Source organism: Phoca vitulina, unplaced genomic scaffold, assembly GCF_004348235.1.
Source record: "Phoca vitulina isolate PV1807 unplaced genomic scaffold, GSC_HSeal_1.0 scaffold12, whole genome shotgun sequence".
Taxonomy (NCBI): domain Eukaryota; kingdom Metazoa; phylum Chordata; class Mammalia; order Carnivora; family Phocidae; genus Phoca; species Phoca vitulina.
The window spans coordinates 25265104-25283974 of record NW_022589715.1 but is presented as its reverse complement, the minus strand read 5'-3'; the positions used below and the strand labels follow the sequence as shown (position 1 = coordinate 25283974).

The 18871-nt window shown below is 40.2% G+C and overlaps 1 protein-coding gene and 1 pseudogene across 9 annotated transcripts in view; both read left to right on the top strand.

Annotated features, from left to right (window-relative positions):
• ZNF638 (zinc finger protein 638) overlaps positions 1-18871 on the top strand; it is a 125753-nt gene that overhangs the window by 35320 nt on the left and 71562 nt on the right. The window contains exon 1 of one of the 9 annotated variants that reach the window (XM_032410744.1): positions 13619-13736. The exons of 7 other annotated variants lie outside the window; for them this stretch is intronic. The gene's annotated coding sequence lies outside the window, so the exon portion shown is untranslated. Of the gene's footprint in view, positions 1-13618; positions 13747-18871 lie in introns of those variants that run through there. One more of the 9 variants, XM_032410743.1, reaches the window with a different exon arrangement.
• Positions 4994-5499, top strand: LOC116636392 (annotated as a pseudogene).

The following is an 18871-nucleotide window of genomic DNA, read 5'->3' as shown; positions in this document are numbered from 1 at the left end:
ACCTTATTTGGAAATTGGGTCTTTCCAGCCGTAACTAAGAAAGGAGATGAGATTGGACTGGATTAGGGTGGACCCTAAATCTAATGAAGGCCTTCTGAGAAGAGGCAGAAAAGGACACAGACCAACACAAAAAGAAGGGGATGTGAAGGTAGAGGAGGAGATTGTAGTTATGCATCTACAAACCAAGAGGCAGAGGCAGAGGCAGAGGGAGAAGCAGGCTCCCTGCTGAGCAGGAAGCCAGATGCGGGACTCCATCCCAGGAACCTGGGATCATGACCTGAGCCTTAATTGACTGAGCCACCAAGGCGGCCCCCTTTTGTTTTTTTTTTAAAAGATTGTATTTACTTGGTAGTATTTTTATTGGTTGGATGTACCATAGTTTGTTTAACTAATTCCTTATTGGTGGATAATGTAGGATGTTGCAATGTTTTGTAATTACAAATAGTGTTCGGTGAATAATCTGGTATGTTTGTATAATTATGAGTACATCTATAGGATAAATCCCTAGTAGTGGAATTGCTGTTTCAAAGAGCATGTGTTTTTGTAAATTTGACAGATATTTGCCGAATTGCCTTCCATAGAGATCACAACAATTTACATTCCACATAGAAATATGCTGATTACGGGGCACCTGGGTGGCTCAGTCGTTAAGCATCTGCCTTCGGCTCAGGTCATGATCTCAGGGTCCTGGGATGGAGCCCCACATTGGGCTCCCACGCCTGCTTCTCCCTCTCCCACTCCCCCTTCTTGTGTTCCCTCTCTCGCTGTGTCTCTGTCAAATAAATAAATGAAATCTTAAAAAAAAAAAGAAAGAAAATATGCTGATTACCCACACTCTAACCAACATAGTCACACTTTTTGATCTATGCTAATCTGATGGGGGGGATATAGTATCTCTGTAGTTTCAATTTACATTTTCTTATGAGTTAAGTTGAACATTGTTGCATGTTTAATAGCCCTTCATACTTCTTTCATTGTCATATCTTTTGCCCATTTTACTATTGAGTTCTTTTATCTTATTTTATTTTATTATTTTTTAAAGATTTTAGATTTATTTATTTGACAGAGAGAGAGAGACAGCGAGAGAGGGAACACAAGCAGGGGGAGCGGGAGAGGGAGAAGCAGGCTCCCCGCTGAGCAGGGAGCCCCATGTGGGACTCGATCCCAGGACACTGGGATCATGACCTGAGCTGAAGGCAGATGCTTAACCGACTGAGCCACCCAGGCGTCCCAGTTCTTTTTTCTTATTGATTTACAGGTCCTAGATAGGGGAACAAGTTCTTTGTAATATGAGTTATAAATATTTTCCTAGAAAAATTAACTTTAATAATAATGTACTTTAAAAGTATTTTAAAATTACTTTAATAATGTTTTTGACACTTTCTGATTTTGTGATTTTTTTTTTTTGGTAAATCATTTCTTTTCTTGGTGCTTGTATGTAGTTGTGATAAGTGCCAGGGGTACCAGGCCAGAAAAAAATACAAATTCAGTATGCCCAAGGATTATATTTTCAAAGAATCCTTAAGTGAATTTGGCAATGTTTAGTCAAAATTTGAGGGCTCTTAATATAATCTTTGTGTAACACTGACTTAATAAGAAACATTTTCACCTTTTTTTCTCTAACAGTGATCAACATCTTTTTTATAAGTGTGGGGGGGAAGAAAACCACTTTACAGAATGATCTATGGCTTTATAAAGTGAAGATATTTATAAGCAAAAGAAAGAAATCAATATACATCCTAAGTTTCAGATAAAGTTTTAAATAGGCCTCTTCGTTAAGCTCCTTCACGCAATTTAACTGTTTTAGTCTTCGCCTCTGTCTTGGGGCATTTCTGAGGTGGGGAGGCACTGCTTATCTTCCCCTTGTCCCCCATGTGCATTTCAGCTGGCTCATTATGATGTGGTATTCACCTCTGTCCAACCTAGAATCGGTTGGGGTGAAGCAGGAGGAGGCATGAGGGACACTGGCCCTTCAGACTATCCCAATTCTTTGGGTCTTCTTGGCCCCGGATCAGATCTCCCGTTTGTGTCTCCTTTACATTAGCTTGAGGCAGAACTTTTGGCTTTTGTAACCTACTAAGGTTAGTAATTATCTGACCCACACCCATTTTGAGATCACTACCTCTGGGCAATAAAGAGATTTCTTTGCAAGGCTCTAGGGTATTTTTTATTTGTTTTCAGATGGACCATTTTGACTTGAAGCTTATTCTTTCTTTTTTTTTTGTTTGGTTTACAGTTCTTTGTATTTTTTTTTTTTAGATTTTTTAAAAATTTCATTTATCTGATAGAGAGAGAGCAAGAGAGTGAGCACAAGTAGGCAGAGCGGCAGGTAGAGGGAGAGGAGAAGCAGGCTCCCCAAGGAGCAGGGAGCCCAATGTGGGGCTCAATCCCAGGATCCCAGGATCATGACTCCAGCCGAAGGCAGACGCCTAACCAACTGAGCCACCCAGGCGCCCCAGTTCTTTGTATTTTAACTCATTTATAGATTTGTATAACCACTGCCATAATCAGAATAAAGAATAGTTTTATATTTCCAAAACACTCCCTGTGTTAACCCTTTATAGTCACACTTGCCCTTCAACTATAACTCCTGACAACTACTGATCTACTCTCCATCACTACAGTTTTGTGGTTTTGAGAATGTTATATAAGTGAAATCACATGGAATGTAACCTCTTGAGACCAGATTCTTTCACCCAGCATGTTTTGAGATGCATCCAAGTTGTAGCATGTATCAGTAACGTGTTCCTTTTTTAAAAATATATTCCTTTTTATTGCTGACTAGTGTTCATTGTATGGATGTAACAAAATTTGTTTATCCATTTACCGTTCCAAGGACATTTGGTTGTGTCCAGTTTGGGGCTATTACAAATAAACCTGCTATGACATCTGTGTATAGGTTTTTGTGTCAGTGCAAGTTTTTGTTACTCTAGGGTAGATTCTCAGAAGTGGGATTGTAGGTTTATATAGAAAATGCTTGTTTAACTTTATAAGAAAGTGCCAAACCATTTTCTAGAATGGCTGTACCATTTTAGATTCCCACCAGCAATGTATCATATTACCTTACTGCCTTTGCCACAGCTAATTAAATTAGGATAAGTGTCTTAGCTAAAAGGTATATTATATTAGCCAGACCAGTGACTTATGAATGAACTAGTATGAGAACTCTGCCAAAAAGGGGACCAGGGGACCCAAGCAAACCTGAATTCGAGACTCTCAGAAAAAAGAGAGGCAGAGGGGCGCCTGGGTGGCACAGTCGTTATGCGTCTGCCTTCGGCTCAGGTCACGATCCCAGGGTCCTGGGATCAAGCCCCACATCGGGCTCCCTGCTCCACGGGAAGCCTGCTTCTCCCTCTCCCACTCCCTCTGCTTGTGTTCCCTCTCTCTCTGTGTCTCCCTCTGTCAAATAAATAAAATAAAATAAAATAAAATAAGATAAAATAAAATAAAATAAGAAAGAAAAAAGAAAGCAGAAGCCAAGATTAGAGGAGAAGCAGAAACCTAGAAATCATCTGTATGGTAGACTTATTTAAATGGGGTACAACACTTGCCTATTTGAGGGAATGAGGATATGACAAAGTCAGCAGTACTGCTGCTGGGTCATGAATGATGAAAAGTTCATATTCTATTGCTCTTTGCGACCTGGCTTTCCAGAAGCTGAGCTGGAGACTCTACCTTTTTTTTTTTTTTTTCTGTGTAGCTTTAATATAAACTATCATAAGTTATGGAAGGAACCTTTATTTTTTTATTTTTACTTTTTTCTTAAAGATTTTATTTATTTATTTGACAGAGAGAGACACAGTGAGAGAGGGAGCACAAGCAGGGGAAGTGGGAGAGGGAGAAGCAGGCTTCCCGCGGAGCAAGGAGCCTGATGTGGGGCTCGGTCCCAGGACCCTGGGATCATGACCTGAGCTGAAGGCAGACGCTTAACCAACTGAGCCACCCAGGCGTCCCTGGAAAGAACCTTTAATATAAAAGCTTTATTGAGATATAATTCACATACCATACAGTTCATCCATTGAAAGTGTACCATTCAGTGGTTTATAGTATATTCACAGAGTTCTATGCAGCCATCACAATTAATATTAGAAACATTTTCATCAATCTAAAAAGAAACTCCATACCCCTCTGTCAAACAAACTTTCTTATCATGGGGACCAGGTACAGTTCCTGATTATTCCTAACAGGTTTCCATTCCCTGCAAGTCCATGAAAGTATTCAAACAAAATAATCACAACTTACTGCAGGAGCCAGGTATCAACCCACTCTATAGAAATTACAAAGCCTCCCACATGTGACCGTTCACTCTGTTTCTGAGTATGACTCTCACAGGGCCCTATGTGATGTGTGATGTCCTCCTCCCCCAGGTTGTAAGTATATGTGACAACAAACTGCTAGCAATCTCATATTTTCAGTGTTGGGTGTCATGTGTTCATCCATGCCAGTAATCCTAGAGTGGGAGTCCCACTCTCACTAATGGGGTGATTAAGAAGAAACTAAAACAAGGTATTTAATAGCAGATTTGAGCAGCAGAAGAAAGAATCAACACACTTGTAAATAGTTAATTGAGGGGCAATTGGGTGGCTCAGTCCGTTAAGTGTCTGCCTTTGGCGCAGGCCATGATCCTGGGGTCCTGGGATCAAGCCCCACATTGGGCTCCCAGCTCAGCAGGGAGTCTGCTTCTCCCTCTCCCTCTGCTCTCCCCGTGCTTGTGCTCTCTTTCTCTCTCAAATGAATAAATAAAATGTTCAGAAAAAAAAAGAGATCCACACGCAGACACAATATAGTCAAATTGCTAGAAGACAAAGAATCTTGAAGGTGGAAAGAGAGAAGGAGCTTATCTTGTACAAGAGAGCCCCAGTAACAGTGACAACTGATTTCTCTCCAGAAATCATGTTGACCAGAAGGCAATGGAATGACATATTTAAAGTGCTAAAAGAAAAAAAAAGTGTCAACCAAAAATTCTATACCTGGTAAAACTATCCTTCAAAAATGAAAGAGAACCCCACTCCTTTGACCTCTGTTGTAGCCATGGCCACCACCTTCCTGGAAGAGAGGAAGTGGGAGAGGAGCTTATGTTGTCTGTCACCCAAGTCTTCTAGCTGTGCTGCCCCCAAAGAGTGTAAGATGTTTATCTGTGCCAAGCTTGCCTGCACCCCTGCTCTGATCCAAGCTGGATCCAGAATTGCATCCAGACCCATTGCTGCATCAGTGCTATCGTGATAGAAGAGGGCTCTATAGTATTTAATGGGGGCAGAGCATGGAGTGATTTAGCTAATCCAGTGGGAGTTTCAGACCAGTGCAATCAGCAGAGACATTGATGCTGCTGCCTATTTTATTGGTACAGGTGTTGCAACAATAGCAGTGGAAGTTGCTGGCACTGGTATTGGACTAGTCTTTGGCAGCCTTCTCATTGGTTAGGCCAGAACCCCTTCACTCAATCAGCAGCTGTTCTCATATGCTATCCTCAGACTTGCCTTGTCTGAAGCTTTTGTTTGATGGTTGCTTTCTTTCTTTTTCCTTTTTTTCTTTTTTAAATTCAATTAGCCAACATACAGTACATCATTGGCTTCAGATGTAGTGTTTAATAATTTAACAGTTGCTTATAACACCCAGTGCTCATCACATCACATGCCCTCCTTAATGCCCATCACTCTGATGGTATGCTTTCTTAATTTTGTTTTCTATGTTAACAGAAATTACTGCTTGAAATGTTGTTATTTAAATTCATTATGGATGTAATTCTGTGTATTTTACTGTGCCTCGGAAACATATAGTGTTGGTGTCATGGAAATGCACATTACAAGTTTTTTCCACTATCTGAAAGTAGAACAGTCCTATGAAAGATTTCTTAAGCCAAAATGGTATAATGTGAAGAGTATCTCCCATTTTCTGCAAATTGTGTTACACCACTTTGTTTTTACAAAGGACCTATATTAGTCCCTGTTTTAGCTGATTTTTTTCTTCTGCTAGTTCAAATCTATTGTTAAACCCTACTAGTGAAGTTGTCATTTCAGTTACTGTATTTTTTACTTCCATAATGTCCATGTGGTTCTTTAAAAAAATTATTCCTCTATCTTTATTGACATTCTTTATTTGTTGCAACATGTCATATGTTTACTTACGTCTTTGAGCATGGTTCCCTTTATTTACTTCTTCCAATATATTTCTAATAATTATTATGAAGTCTTTGTATGTTAAATCTAATATCTGGGCCTTCTCACAGCCAGTTTCTGTTGTCTATCTTTTTTTCTTGTGTATGAGTCACACCTTCTTGTTTCTTTGTGTTATAATTATTTTGTTGTTGAAAACTGGACATTTTAGGTACTATATGGTAGCAAATCTAGATCCTGATTATCCCTTTCTCCTGGGACTTGTTTTTGTTGTTGTTTGCTTATTAATTTGTTTAGTAACTTAACTGAACTATTTTAGTGAAGTCTATTGCCCCTTCAGTGTGCAGGGTTCTTGCTCCTTAGAGACTGTTCTTGCTCCTTAGAGACTGCAGCCTTGGATGCACACAGGTTACTCTTGGATGACAGTGTTTTAGCAGGACTCTCTTTGACAGTCTCTTTTCCTGATCTCTCTGTTATGCTGTCTGCTTCTGTTAGTACTTAAAATTCCTTCCTTTTGGGGCTTCACAATAGGCTGTTTGGATGTTCTCATGAACCTGACTTTTCCTAGTGTAAGTCATCCAAAAAAAAAAAAAAAAAGAAGGGAAAGTCAGGTGGAAGCTATCCTTGTTATGACTTAGCCTTAAAAGTCACATAGCATCCCTTCCACCACATTCCATTCATTAGAAACAATAGGCTAAGTCCCATCTGCATTCAGTGAGTGTGGAATTAGGCTCTACCTTGTGAAGTGAATCCTATCAAAGAATCGGTAGACATATTTAGAAACTACCTTAACAAGAAGAGACAAACTGATTTCTAGTTACCATTGCATGAGGCTTTGATAAAATCTCAGAAAAATAACTGCTTCTTCTTTTGAGTTAGTTTCTGAACTCCTCTCTAAATGATACATGGGTACACCTTACAGTCTGTCACCAATGAGGCAAAATTCAAGGATCAGTAAGAACCAAGTTTTGTTGATGATACTCATTAGCAGGGCATGATACGGCTCTGGGAATTCTCAAACTTTCATCATGGCCCTGTGTCTATCCCAATCATTAGATTTGGATTCTAAAGACATATGGAGGGCAATTACTACCCCCAAATCCAATTTTTTACTACTTTTGTACTTGAGATGAAATGGTGATGAGATCCTTTGTGTCATTGAGACAAAGCCCCATGGATGTTAAATCACAGGAAAAGGTTCGTGATGACTCTTCTTTTTTTCTAATCCTTTCAGGCATTGAGCTGTGCTGAGCAAGCAGGAGGAGCTGCGCTGTGGACAGAGCTGCTCAGTACTTGTCTGACCAATCAGAAAACAGAGTGGGTAAAAAAAAGGGGAGGAGGATTGTGGACAAAAGTGATGGTCAGAAGAGTAGGTGGAGTAAGATGACTTTTTTTCCTGTCAAGAATATTGACATTTTTAGGTGGGAATGCGAATTTCTGCAAGTGGTCCAAGGTGGCGAGAAGATATAAAAATGTGGAGTAGTGTTGATATAGTAGATTCTAAAATTAAAAAAAAATTCTTAGGAATGTCATAAATATTCATGAGCATCTTTCAGTTTACAGGAGATTTCCAGACTCATATCTTATGGGCAAGATAACCTAGTCCCTTCCCTTCCACCTTTTTACAGTATGAAAACTGAAATCCAGTGAGGTTAGTATCAGAGCAGGAGCTAGAAAGGAAACTCTTGTGGTTCCTATACCAGTATGTATTCAATGTTCTGTACAGCTGATAAGGAAAAATCTGTGTCCTAAAATGGCCGACCAAGCCAGCAAGGAAATCCCAGTCCCTGCCCTGGGGCTCTTCCAGGTTCTTCTCTCTGCTCTGCTTCCTGCTCGCGCCATAAGTACCAAGTATGCGGAAGTAGTAGTGTATAAATTACCCCCTTTGTTTATGCTTGGGACTCAGACCTTTGGAGATCATTCTCCTCTGAGCCCACCGGCATTAAATAAACCTCCCATCCTCCAATATCTCCCAGTGCTGCTTGGTTCTTCTAAGTGGCTTATAAAGATTTGCAGATCTGATCCCTTGTACTTCTCCATCCTTATCTTGTCCTTCCTCCATATCATTCCACCTCAATTGTGCTGGCCTTCTAGTTATTCTTAAACATACCCAATGTGCTCCTGTCCCAGAGCCTTTGTACTCAAAGTATCTTCTGTTGGAAAGCTCTTCTTCCAGGTATCTGCAGACTTTCCCTCTCTCTTCCTTTATATCTCTGCTTCACTGTCACTTTACCAGAGAGGACTTCCCTGATTATCCTATCTAAGGCATTACCCAGCCCCTGCTTCATCATTTTCCCCTTATTTGCTTTATTTCCCTTATTTTATTTTACTACATTATATATTCCTTTATTGTCTCTTTTTTTTTTTAAGAGTTTTTTATTTATTTATTTATTTATTTATTTGACAGAGAGAGATGCAGCGAGAGAGGGAACACAAGCAGGGGGAGTGGGAGAGGGAGAAGCAGGCTTCCTGCAGAGTGGGGAGCCTGATGTGGGGCTCTATCCCAGGACCCTGGGATCATGACCTGAGCCGAAGGCAGACGCTTAACAACTGAGCCACTCAGACGCCCCAATTGTTGATTGTTTCTTTCCACTAAAATGTAAATTCTATGAAAGCAGATTCTTGATTTTTGTTGACCACTGTATCCTCTAGTATTTAGAATAATGGCACAGAGTAAGTATTCAATGTAATGAAAGTCGATTTATGTCACTCCTTTGTTCAAAACCTTCCTGTCTCATTCACAGGAAAAACCAAAAGGCCTTAAAATGGCCTTTGTAATGGACTGAATTGTTCCTCCCAAATTCCTATGTTGAAGTCTTCACCGCCAGTATGCCTCAGAATAGGACTGTATTTGGAGGTAGGGCCTTAAAGGGTGATTACAGTTAAGTGGAGTCAGGTGAGTGGGCCCTAATCCAATATGACTAGTGTTCTTATAAGAAGAGGTTAGAGACAATAGGGGTGTGTGAGCATAGAGAAAAGCCCACGTGAGGACACAGAAAGAAGGTGGCCAACTACAAACCAAGGACAGAAGCCTGAGGAGAAACCAAACGTGACTATACCCTGATCTAGACTTCTAGCCTTCAAAACTGTGAGAAAATAAATCCCTGTTGGTTAAGCCACCCAGCCAGTGATATTTTGCTAATGGCAACCATAGCCTGCTTCTCCTCCACCTCATCTGCTGTGTCCCCTCTTACTCATGCTGTTGCAGCTTCTTTGGCCTTCTTGCAGTTTCTCAAGTATGACAAGCTGGCTTTCTTCTCAGAGTTCTTGTATTTTATGTTCACTCCTCCTGCAATATTCTTCCTCCCAGATTTCTCTAGTTTATTCATATACTTCAGTCAGGTTTCTGCTCACATGCTGCCTTCTTAGTCATGCCTCTCTTTTTTTAAAGAGGTTTATCTTTTTATTTTTAAAGTAATCTCTGCACCCAACATGGGGCTCGAACTCACGACCCTGAGATCAAGAGTTAGATGTTCTACCGACTGAGCCAGTCAGACACCCCTTAGTCATGCCTTTCTTGACCACCATCCTGTTTAAATTGCAACCTCTGTTACCTCCTTATTCCCTGTCTTGATCTTCCTTGGTTGTTTTCCATAGCACTTACCATCCGACATACTATATATTGCCTTGTTTATTGTCTGTCTCCCCCATCAAGGCTGTATGTGCCAGGAGGGCACAACTCAGTGTTGCCGTCTGATTTGCCACTGACTCTTCCATGCCAGAGGAGTTCCTGGAACAAAGTAGGCCCTCAGATAATATTTAGTGGGTCTGTTAATGAATGAACAAATGGTACTGGCCCATAGGTAGACAAATAGATTAGTAAGACAGACTAGAAGGTCCATAAATCCATTTTATGTATGGGAACTTATTTCTTTGTTTTTTGTTTTTTAAAGGGAAGGGCCTTTTCAATGAAGCGGGGGGGGGGAAAGCATGGTTTTTATAGTACATGGAAACTTCATGATTGATTTAATATATTTGGAAGAAAACAAAGTTAGATCTTTATTTAATATCACAAAGAGAATAAATTTTATTTTATTTAAGCTTATTTACTTACTCATTTAAGTAATCTCTACACCCAGTGTGGGTCTTGAACTCATGACCCCAAGATCAATAGTCCCACGCTCTTCCAACTGAGCCAGCCAGGCACCCCAAGAATAAATTTTAGATTAAATATGTCTAACTGTAAAAAATAAAATTATGAAATTATAAACAAAAATTTAGCAAGTTTAGGAGAATTTTTGTATAATTCCTAGGTGTGTATGCTTCTTGGGGGTGGTGTGAGACTTCATAGACAAAAAGAACACTCAGAAGTCATAAGGGAAAAGACTGACAAATTTGATTACATTTAAAATTTATAATGGCAAAAGACCCTCAGAAAGAAAATATGAACGGGGAGAAACCAATTGCAACATATTTGACAAAGGATTAATATTCCTTATATACTAAGAATTATCTCCTAATAAGAAAGAGACAATCTGCTTATTAGAAATATAAGCAAAAGATTAAAAAGATTTTTTGAAGGAGGAAATGCCCATGGCCAGTAGATATGAAAGGAGGCTCAGCAATTTCATACACACATGCACACACATTTTTTTACCTATCAGGGTCATTCTTTTTTTTTTTTTATAAAATATACACTAATTTTCCTACTGTGTGCCAAGTATCATTCTAGGTATTGGAGATAAAGCAGTGAAGAGAAGAGGCAAAATCCCTAACATCATGGAGCTTATGTTCTAGTGGAGGGAGAGGTAGATAAGAAACAATAAGAAATAAATTATATGGTATGTTAGAAGGTGATAAGTGCTGCAGAAATAAATAAAACTATGTAAGGGGACAACATAAAAGAAAAACGAATTTATGAGGTTAGTTTGCCCAGCTCTAGGGAAATGAATTTGAAAACCCAGATGAGTGGTGCTTGGGCGGCACAGTCAGTTGAGCATCCGACTCTTGGTTTCAACTCAGGTTGTGATCATGGATTGAGCCCCACATGGGGCTCTGTGCTCAGTGCGGAGTCAGCTTGGGACTCTCTCTCTCCTGCTGCTCCTTCTCCCCATGCTATTTCTCTCTCTCTCAAATAAATAAATAAACCCAGATGAAATGGATGTTTTTTTTATTATGTTATGTTAATCACCATACATTACATCATTAGTTTTTGATGTAGTGTTCCATGATTCGTTGTTTGCATATAACACCCAGTGCTCCATGCAGTATATGCCCTCTTTAATACCCATCACCAGGCTAACCCATCCCCCCACCCCCTCCCCTCTAGAAATGGATGTTTTTTGAGGAGAATTAAATTGCAAATATGATTGCATGGAAGAGAGAGAAATTCTAATCAAATTATATATTATAAAAACATCTAGAGAAAGTTGTTCAAGAGCCACACCTAGAAAAAGCACAGGTGAGTGGCTCCTGGGTGTCTCAGTTGTTAAGCGTCTGCCTTCGGCTCAGTTCATGATCCCAGGGTCCTGGGATCGAGCCCCGCATCGGGCTCCCTGCTCAGCGGGGAGCCTGCTTCTCCCTCTCCCCGCCCCCCAGCCCCTGCTTGTGTTCCTGCTCTTGCTATCTCTCTCTGTCAAATAAATAAATAAAATCTTTAAAAAAAAAAGAAAGAAAAAGCACAGGTGAGATATTTCAAAGGTTAATTATAACAACTTAAATTATTTTTTATTTTTATTTTTTTTAAATTTAAAAAAGATTCTATTTATTTATGTGAAAGAGAGTGAGAGAAAGTGAGAGAGCACAAGCAGGGGGGGAGGGGTAGAAGGAGAAGCAGACTCCCAAGGAGCAGGGAGCCCAATGTGGGACTCAATCCCAGGACCCTGGGACCATGATCTGAGCTGAAGGCAGACACTTAACCGACTGAGCCACCCAGGCACCCAGTTTTTTTTTTTTTTTAATTAAGTAAACTCTGCCCCCAATGTGGGGCTCAAACTCATGACCTTGAGATCAAGAGTCACATGCTCTACTGACTGAGCCAGCCAGGTGCCCGTAATTATACCAACTTTTAAGGAACAGACATGTCCAGTGATATTTACATCATTTCAGAGTTTAGAGAAAGAAGTGAGGTTGTGGAGAAATGATCATTCTCCTATGCATTTAGTGGAAGTGGGAATTTGGATAAAGTTTTTGAAAAGGATTCTGACAATATCTAGGAGAATTAAATCTATCTACATATACATATATATATATATATCTTTAATGTAGAAGTCTAACTCTTGGAATTCTAGCCTTTAGAAATAAAAATATCAGTTGGTAAGGCTGTTTATATATGAGCAATGTTTATGGTATCAAAAAGACTAAAAACAACTTCAGTGTCAACAGGTTGAATAATTGATGATGGAGCCAGCCTATGAATATTGCACAACTATTTAAGAAAGGGGATCGATATGGTTTACTTGGAGAAATGTCAGTAGTCAGAAAAGGAAACAGCAGGCTAATGTCCAAGTTTTTGGCAAAAAAGAAAAAGAGCCTTTCCCGTTGCATGCAAATAACATATTTGTGTATGTTAGTATGAATATATAGAAATGTATGGAAGGAAACACTTCAAGCTTTAACATTGGTTATGTGGAGTTGGCTTGTTGGCTTTTTCTTTGTTGTTTTTGGTTTGTTGCCTCTGCAGGATTTTTAGTTTGAAATGAAAGTCTGGTAAGATATATTTTATAAAAAGACTTTTCTTTTTCTATGTTTATTTTAACGTGAATAAAAGAAATACATTTCTGCGAGAAAGAAAGAAAGAAAGAAAGAAAGAAAGAAAGAAAGAAAGAAAGAAAGAAAGAAAGAAAGAAAGAAAGAGAAAGATAGATACACATCTGCTTGGATACTAGGTAAAACCGATGCATGAGACTTAAGGTAGGTGGTGTAATTTGTGTGGTATCCATAGGCGAGACTTGGGAGTTTTACCAGATTTTGCCCAATGATTGAGCTTTTATGTTGGTATAGTAGAATAACCTCAAGTTACTCGAGTTCTCTCAACCCAAAGGTTTTCATCAGTAAAATGAAGGTTATGAATATCTACCACATAGGTAGGTATTTTGATTGTGAAATGACACATGAAAAGATTTTTAGAGTGTTAAGCTTTTAGCTTAATAAGCTTCAACTGACTTCTAATTTCCTGACATTTTCAGTGGCTGTGATACACATCATATCATTGCTATAGGGATGCAAAAATAGATATAAGGCGAGAGCTTAAAGGCAGGCAAAATCTTAACCATATGAAGACTTATGCTATACAGTGCGAGATATTACCGAAGGCAAAAATGGTCAGGGAAGACTTCACGGAGGCGAGACAACACAGGTCTTAAAGGTTGCGCGTGATTTGGATGGGACAGGTACAGAGCAGGCAGAGGCATTGACAACGATGCCTGAGGACACAGTGGGCTCCGAGAACGCTACGCGCAAGAGCGCCCCCTTTCGGAACCAAGCTCCTCTGGCTTCTTTCTCGTGCCTCCCGGCGAGCGCGGTGCCAGCGGTACGCAGGCGCCGGGAGCAGATGAGGGCTCGCAAAGGCTCGATAGGTGCGCATGCGTGCAGCCCTCTGGAGGCGGTAGCTTCTTCGGCGTCGAGACTGGAGGCTGACTGCTAAACTGTGTGGGGCGCAAATGGGATCCGGCTGTTAGTCGGGTAGGCATAGGTAGGATCGCTGCCTTGTGGGGAGTAGGGGGCTGGAAGGCGGGAGCCCGTAGTGTGGGGGTCCTGAGCCTTTCCTGTGCGGTCCGGGCCGACTATTGTATCTGTGTCGCAGCGGCTGCGCACAAAATGGCGGCGGGCAGGCGGCGGGGGCGGGAGGAGGTTGGGGGACCCCCGGGATGGGAAGGGAAGCTTGCCTGCCCCGCTACCGCGTCGGTTCACTTTGCTGCCCTGGAGGGCCGGGTCGGGCAACCGCGCTGGGACCTTGCTTCAGGAAGAGCTGCCCGACGCCGTTGCATTGGGCGGAGGAATGAGAACAGCCCTTGGGCAACGCCGTGGCGGCCCCTTCCCCATCGGCGCAGGGCCTGCCGAGGCCGCGCCAGGCCTGACAGCCAGAGGACGCGGTGGTGCGGGAGCACCGAGGAGGGAGTAACCATTCCCGTCTGGCCTTGAAGCGAGGCGGTGGAGCTTGAGCCGAGTCCTGTGGCGAGCGACGTTGTGCAAGAAGCGTGGAGAGAAGAGCATGTTTGTGTTTGGGGCTGGGGAAGGGGGAGTTGGGGTGAAGGGGAGATGTTAGATCCAGCGGCTTTTGCTGGTCGCTGTCTCCTGTGCCTGCCTTTTGCAGCCTTAAAGCAAAGAAAATGTCACCTCTGTGCAGGATACGGAGGGCTCCTAAACGGTACTGATAATTTATTTACAAATTTCTCGGAGGAATCGCGAATACGCATCGTTAGTGGTTTGTGTGTGATTCCTAGGCTGACCCCCGTTCTGTTAAAGGTGTGTGTGTGTGGGGTGGGGGACAATGTATACCGCACAGCTCAATCCTTGAGGACGTTTGAAACAGATCTTTTGTTATTCGAGATAATTGCGAATGAGAGAGACTTCTGTTAGTACAAAATCTTTAATTGAACTAGACAGTGACGGCTGCCTCCAGCTGATTTTTCTAAGGACAAATTTGGGGGGGAAACCCCTTTATCTTTATTTATTTTTTAAGATTTTATTTATTTGACACAGAGAGAGACAGCGAGAGAGGGAATACAAGCAGGGGGAGTGGGAGAGGGAGAAGTAGGCTCCCCGCGGAGCCGGGAGCCCGGAGCAGGGCTCTATCCCAGGACTCTGGGATCGTGACCTGAGCGGAAGGCAGGCACTTAAGGACTGAACCACCCAGGCGCCCCCCAAAACCCCTATTTTAATATGAAGGCTTTTTGAAGAAAAACTTGTTACCAGGATCCGGCAACTGATGTTGATTCAAATTCTTTTTCTAACCGGCTTTGGAATTGTGCACAAAAAAATTTTTCTTTTTTCCCCCTCATTTGTTGTAAAGGGTTGACTTATTTATTGGGGGTATTTGCTGATTCAGATTTGCAACTAGTATTGATAAATTGGAAAAATTAATTTTCAAAAAATGATTGAGGTTTATACAGAAAAATAAATGCATAATTTCATTATTTCAACATAGCTTTATTAGGCATTCTAGACTTAGCTTATATTGCATTTTTTATTTGACAACATTCATATACTTTATTTTGTATACGCATACTCTGTGATACGCACTTTTAAATAGTTATATGGAATCCAACATGTTGATACAATAAAATATGCTGGGCCAGTCCCTGCTTCCTTGTTGCTATCTGGTAAGGGGAAAGATAAAACAGAAGTCACAAAATCTCATTGGTTTCTATTAACTAGTTTTCAGAATGTATTTATTCATGTCACATATTAATTACCCTGAATTTTGGTTATATTTTAGTCTTGTAATCTTTTTTTGTCTTAGAGGGTGTATATAGCACATACTCTTGTTTAAAAAATGCTTATCACAATCAGAGATCACTTTGTACTTCATGGCTGTCGTAAAGATTTTCTCTTGGGTGCTCTTTAAGGTGATCTCTGGAAATTTTTATGTAGTGAAAGAAAATGTGAGACAAATAGTTTAGTGAAAAGAGAATAGGCTTTGGAATCAAAAGATCTGGATTCAAATACCTGTTTTTTTTCTTACCGTGTGTCTAAGATTTTGGGTAAGTTACTTTAGTCTTTCTGAACTTTTGTTTCCTTATCTGTAAAATGGTGATACTACTACTTCCTGCTTGAGATTGTGAGAATTGAGAAGACAATGAATGGAAAGCCTCTATCCTTTGGCACATACTAGGTGCTTAATAAATATTAGCTGATACTTTTATTACAAATGCTTAAGTTTCAGGCAGCATCTTTTGATAGAAGATTATCTCTTGTGGATATTCCCTTTTAGTTAAAAAGAAGCTTAAAGGAATTCAGATTAAATTGATAGAATTTTGGAGCTGAAAAATCATCTAATATTTCATTAAAATGTTTGGTGTATCTATAAATTTTATATGTGCCTCTCTTGTAGCACTTACCAAAATATATTGTAACCATTTATTTATATGATTGTTGTGTTCATCTTTGTATCTGTCCCAGTGCCTGGTATATATTCCATGCTCCTGTGTTGAGTGAATGAACTCAGCTGGTAGTTGCCAGAGCCTGGGTAAGAACCTAGCCCTTGGAGTCCAAATTGTGCTCTTTCTACCATGACTTAATGTGTACTGGTCAAAGTTTGAATAAATCTGTCCAAATTCTTCATAAAATGCTTTATATACTAAGAATCAGTGTTTCCAGTATGGGTACCCAGTAACATTGTTTGGGCTGTTTTACAAGGAAAGAGGAACTACTGAATGTTGGCATGTGGTGGTTTAGACCTCCTCCAGATTTTGAAAGTAATTGTATTTGTGGCTAAAGCCAATAAGCCCCTGTTTGTATTCAGCATTACTTACTCTTTTATTACGTCAACTTTATATAGTAGTAGTAGTCTGAAATTTGTGGCTGAGAATGAAAATGAAAACAGCTATTTGGAAGATAAAAGAATAATGGAAAGGAAGAAGGTGAGGTGTAGAAATAAAACAGCTGTAATAATGGTCAGTGAGGGTCAAGAGCAAGGGTTTTGGCCTGAGAGAAGAGTTCAGGGAGTACAGGAGAGTTTTAAGGTACACATATTTTGTTATTTTCTTCATGGTTACCTTGGGCACATAAATATTTTGGATTATTTTCAACTCTTGAGTCTCTTAAATACCAAAATAATGATTGTTCAGTCTTTTAAGGTTTTACGCTTTTTTCCCTACCTTATTTCTACAGTCTCATTAAACTTTCAACTAATCTCCCTGTTGCCCTGTTGAGTGAATGTTGCCAACCTTATTTTCTTTTGAATGTCTTCATTTCTTTAGAAAACTTTTTATTATGGAAAAATTTAAACATAAAAGCAGAGAGCATTATGTAATGAATCACCTGTGTACCTATCACCCAACTTCAGTAATTGCAAGCTAATGGTCAGTCAGGTCTCTACCTTCCACCCTATTATTTTTAAGCAAATCCCATATCATTCAATTTATAGTTCAGAATTTTTCTCTACAGTAGAGAAAAACATGCTTATCACTCCTAAAATAATAATTCCTCAACGCCAGTGTTCCAATTTCTCCAATTGTGCCTTATATACCACAAAGCGTGTATATACATGTATTGATTTCTATCTCAACTACTATATTGAAATTTTCAGAAATTACCCAAGTCTTAATAAAAGAAGCACGTATCTACCTACTTCTTAACTAAAGCAATTTTGTTCACTATCTTAACACTTTCTGAGCACCTACTGTGAGTCAGAAGGTATAATTTTTTTAAAAGATTTATTTATTGGGGTGCCTGGGTGGCTCAGTCGTTAAGCGTCTGCCTTTGGCTCAGGTCATGATCCCAGGGTCCTGGGGTCGAGCCCCACATTGGACTCCCTGCTGCACGGAGAGCCTGCTTCTCCCTCTCCCACTCCCCCTGCTTGTGTTCCCTCTCTCGCTGTGTCTCTGTCAAATAAATAAAAATCTTTAAAAAAAAAAGATTTATTTATTTTAGGGGGGGGCAGAGGGAGAGAGAGAGAATCTCAGGCAGACTCCACGCTGACCTGAGCCGAAATCAAGAGCCAGCCAAGAACCAGCCGCTTAACCGACTGAGCCACCCAGGTGCCCCGGGAGGTATAATTTTAATTGTCACATCAACATTCTGAAGTGGGTGTTGTTTTTATTCCGATTTTTCACATGATGACGCTGAGGCTTGGGTTAACCAGCTTGCTGAGGGTCACATTCTTAGCACTCAGCAAGACCAGAATTAATACACTGAAGCTAAGGTCTAAGTTCTTAAAAAAAAAAAAAAACACTATGCTACATTAGTGTTAAATTTTATTTACGGGAGTTAACCAATTTTGCGTGAAGTAATTCACTGGCACCCCTCCTAGCAGGGTGGATATCATCAGATTAGTTGAAATGTCCCCAAAGATGAGATTATTATGAATTGCATAATGGGCTGACTAATAGTCAATAGGGAGTAAACAGGATGAGGAAAAAGAAAAACAAAAATGTGTTTAGGGCTGATGCTCTTTTATCGTGTTGCATGTTTTCTGCCTGTTGCCATACTTCTAGTCTTTTTTTTTTTTGACTTAGTATATAATTAAGGAGTTAGTCTTGTGTTGGACTGAAAAGGTTGGGTCATTAACTTTTGAATGAATTAAATCTCTGACAGGAATATCCTGTCTCTCCCTGCCTCCCCTCTTCTATTCTTGTATGCATACACACATGATTTTTTTCTGAACTGTTTGACAGTAAATTGCATATATTTATACTGCTTAACCCTAGTTTACTATTTCCTAAGAACAGGGTATTTTTTTTTTTTAAGATTTTATTTATTTATTTGACAGAGACACAGCGAGAGAGGGAACACAAGCAGGGGGAGTGGGAGAGGGAGAAGCAGGCTTCCCGCTGATCAGGGAGCCCGATGTGGGGCTCGATCCCAGGACATCATGACCTGAGCCACCCAGGCCCCCAGAACAGGGTATTTTCATTTGTAGTCATAGTAAACCATCTCAATAAATTTAACATTGACAAACTTCTTTAATCTACCATTTTCAATTGACCCAATAGTGTTCTTTATAGCATTTTATGGTTTTTGGTGGTTTTTCTTTTTTCCAGTACAGGATCAGTCTAGGGTCAGATAATTGTATTTTTAATTGTCATGTCCTTTAGTCTTTTTTACTCTGGAACATTTCCTATAGCCTTTCTTTTATCTTATGTGAAGTTGACATT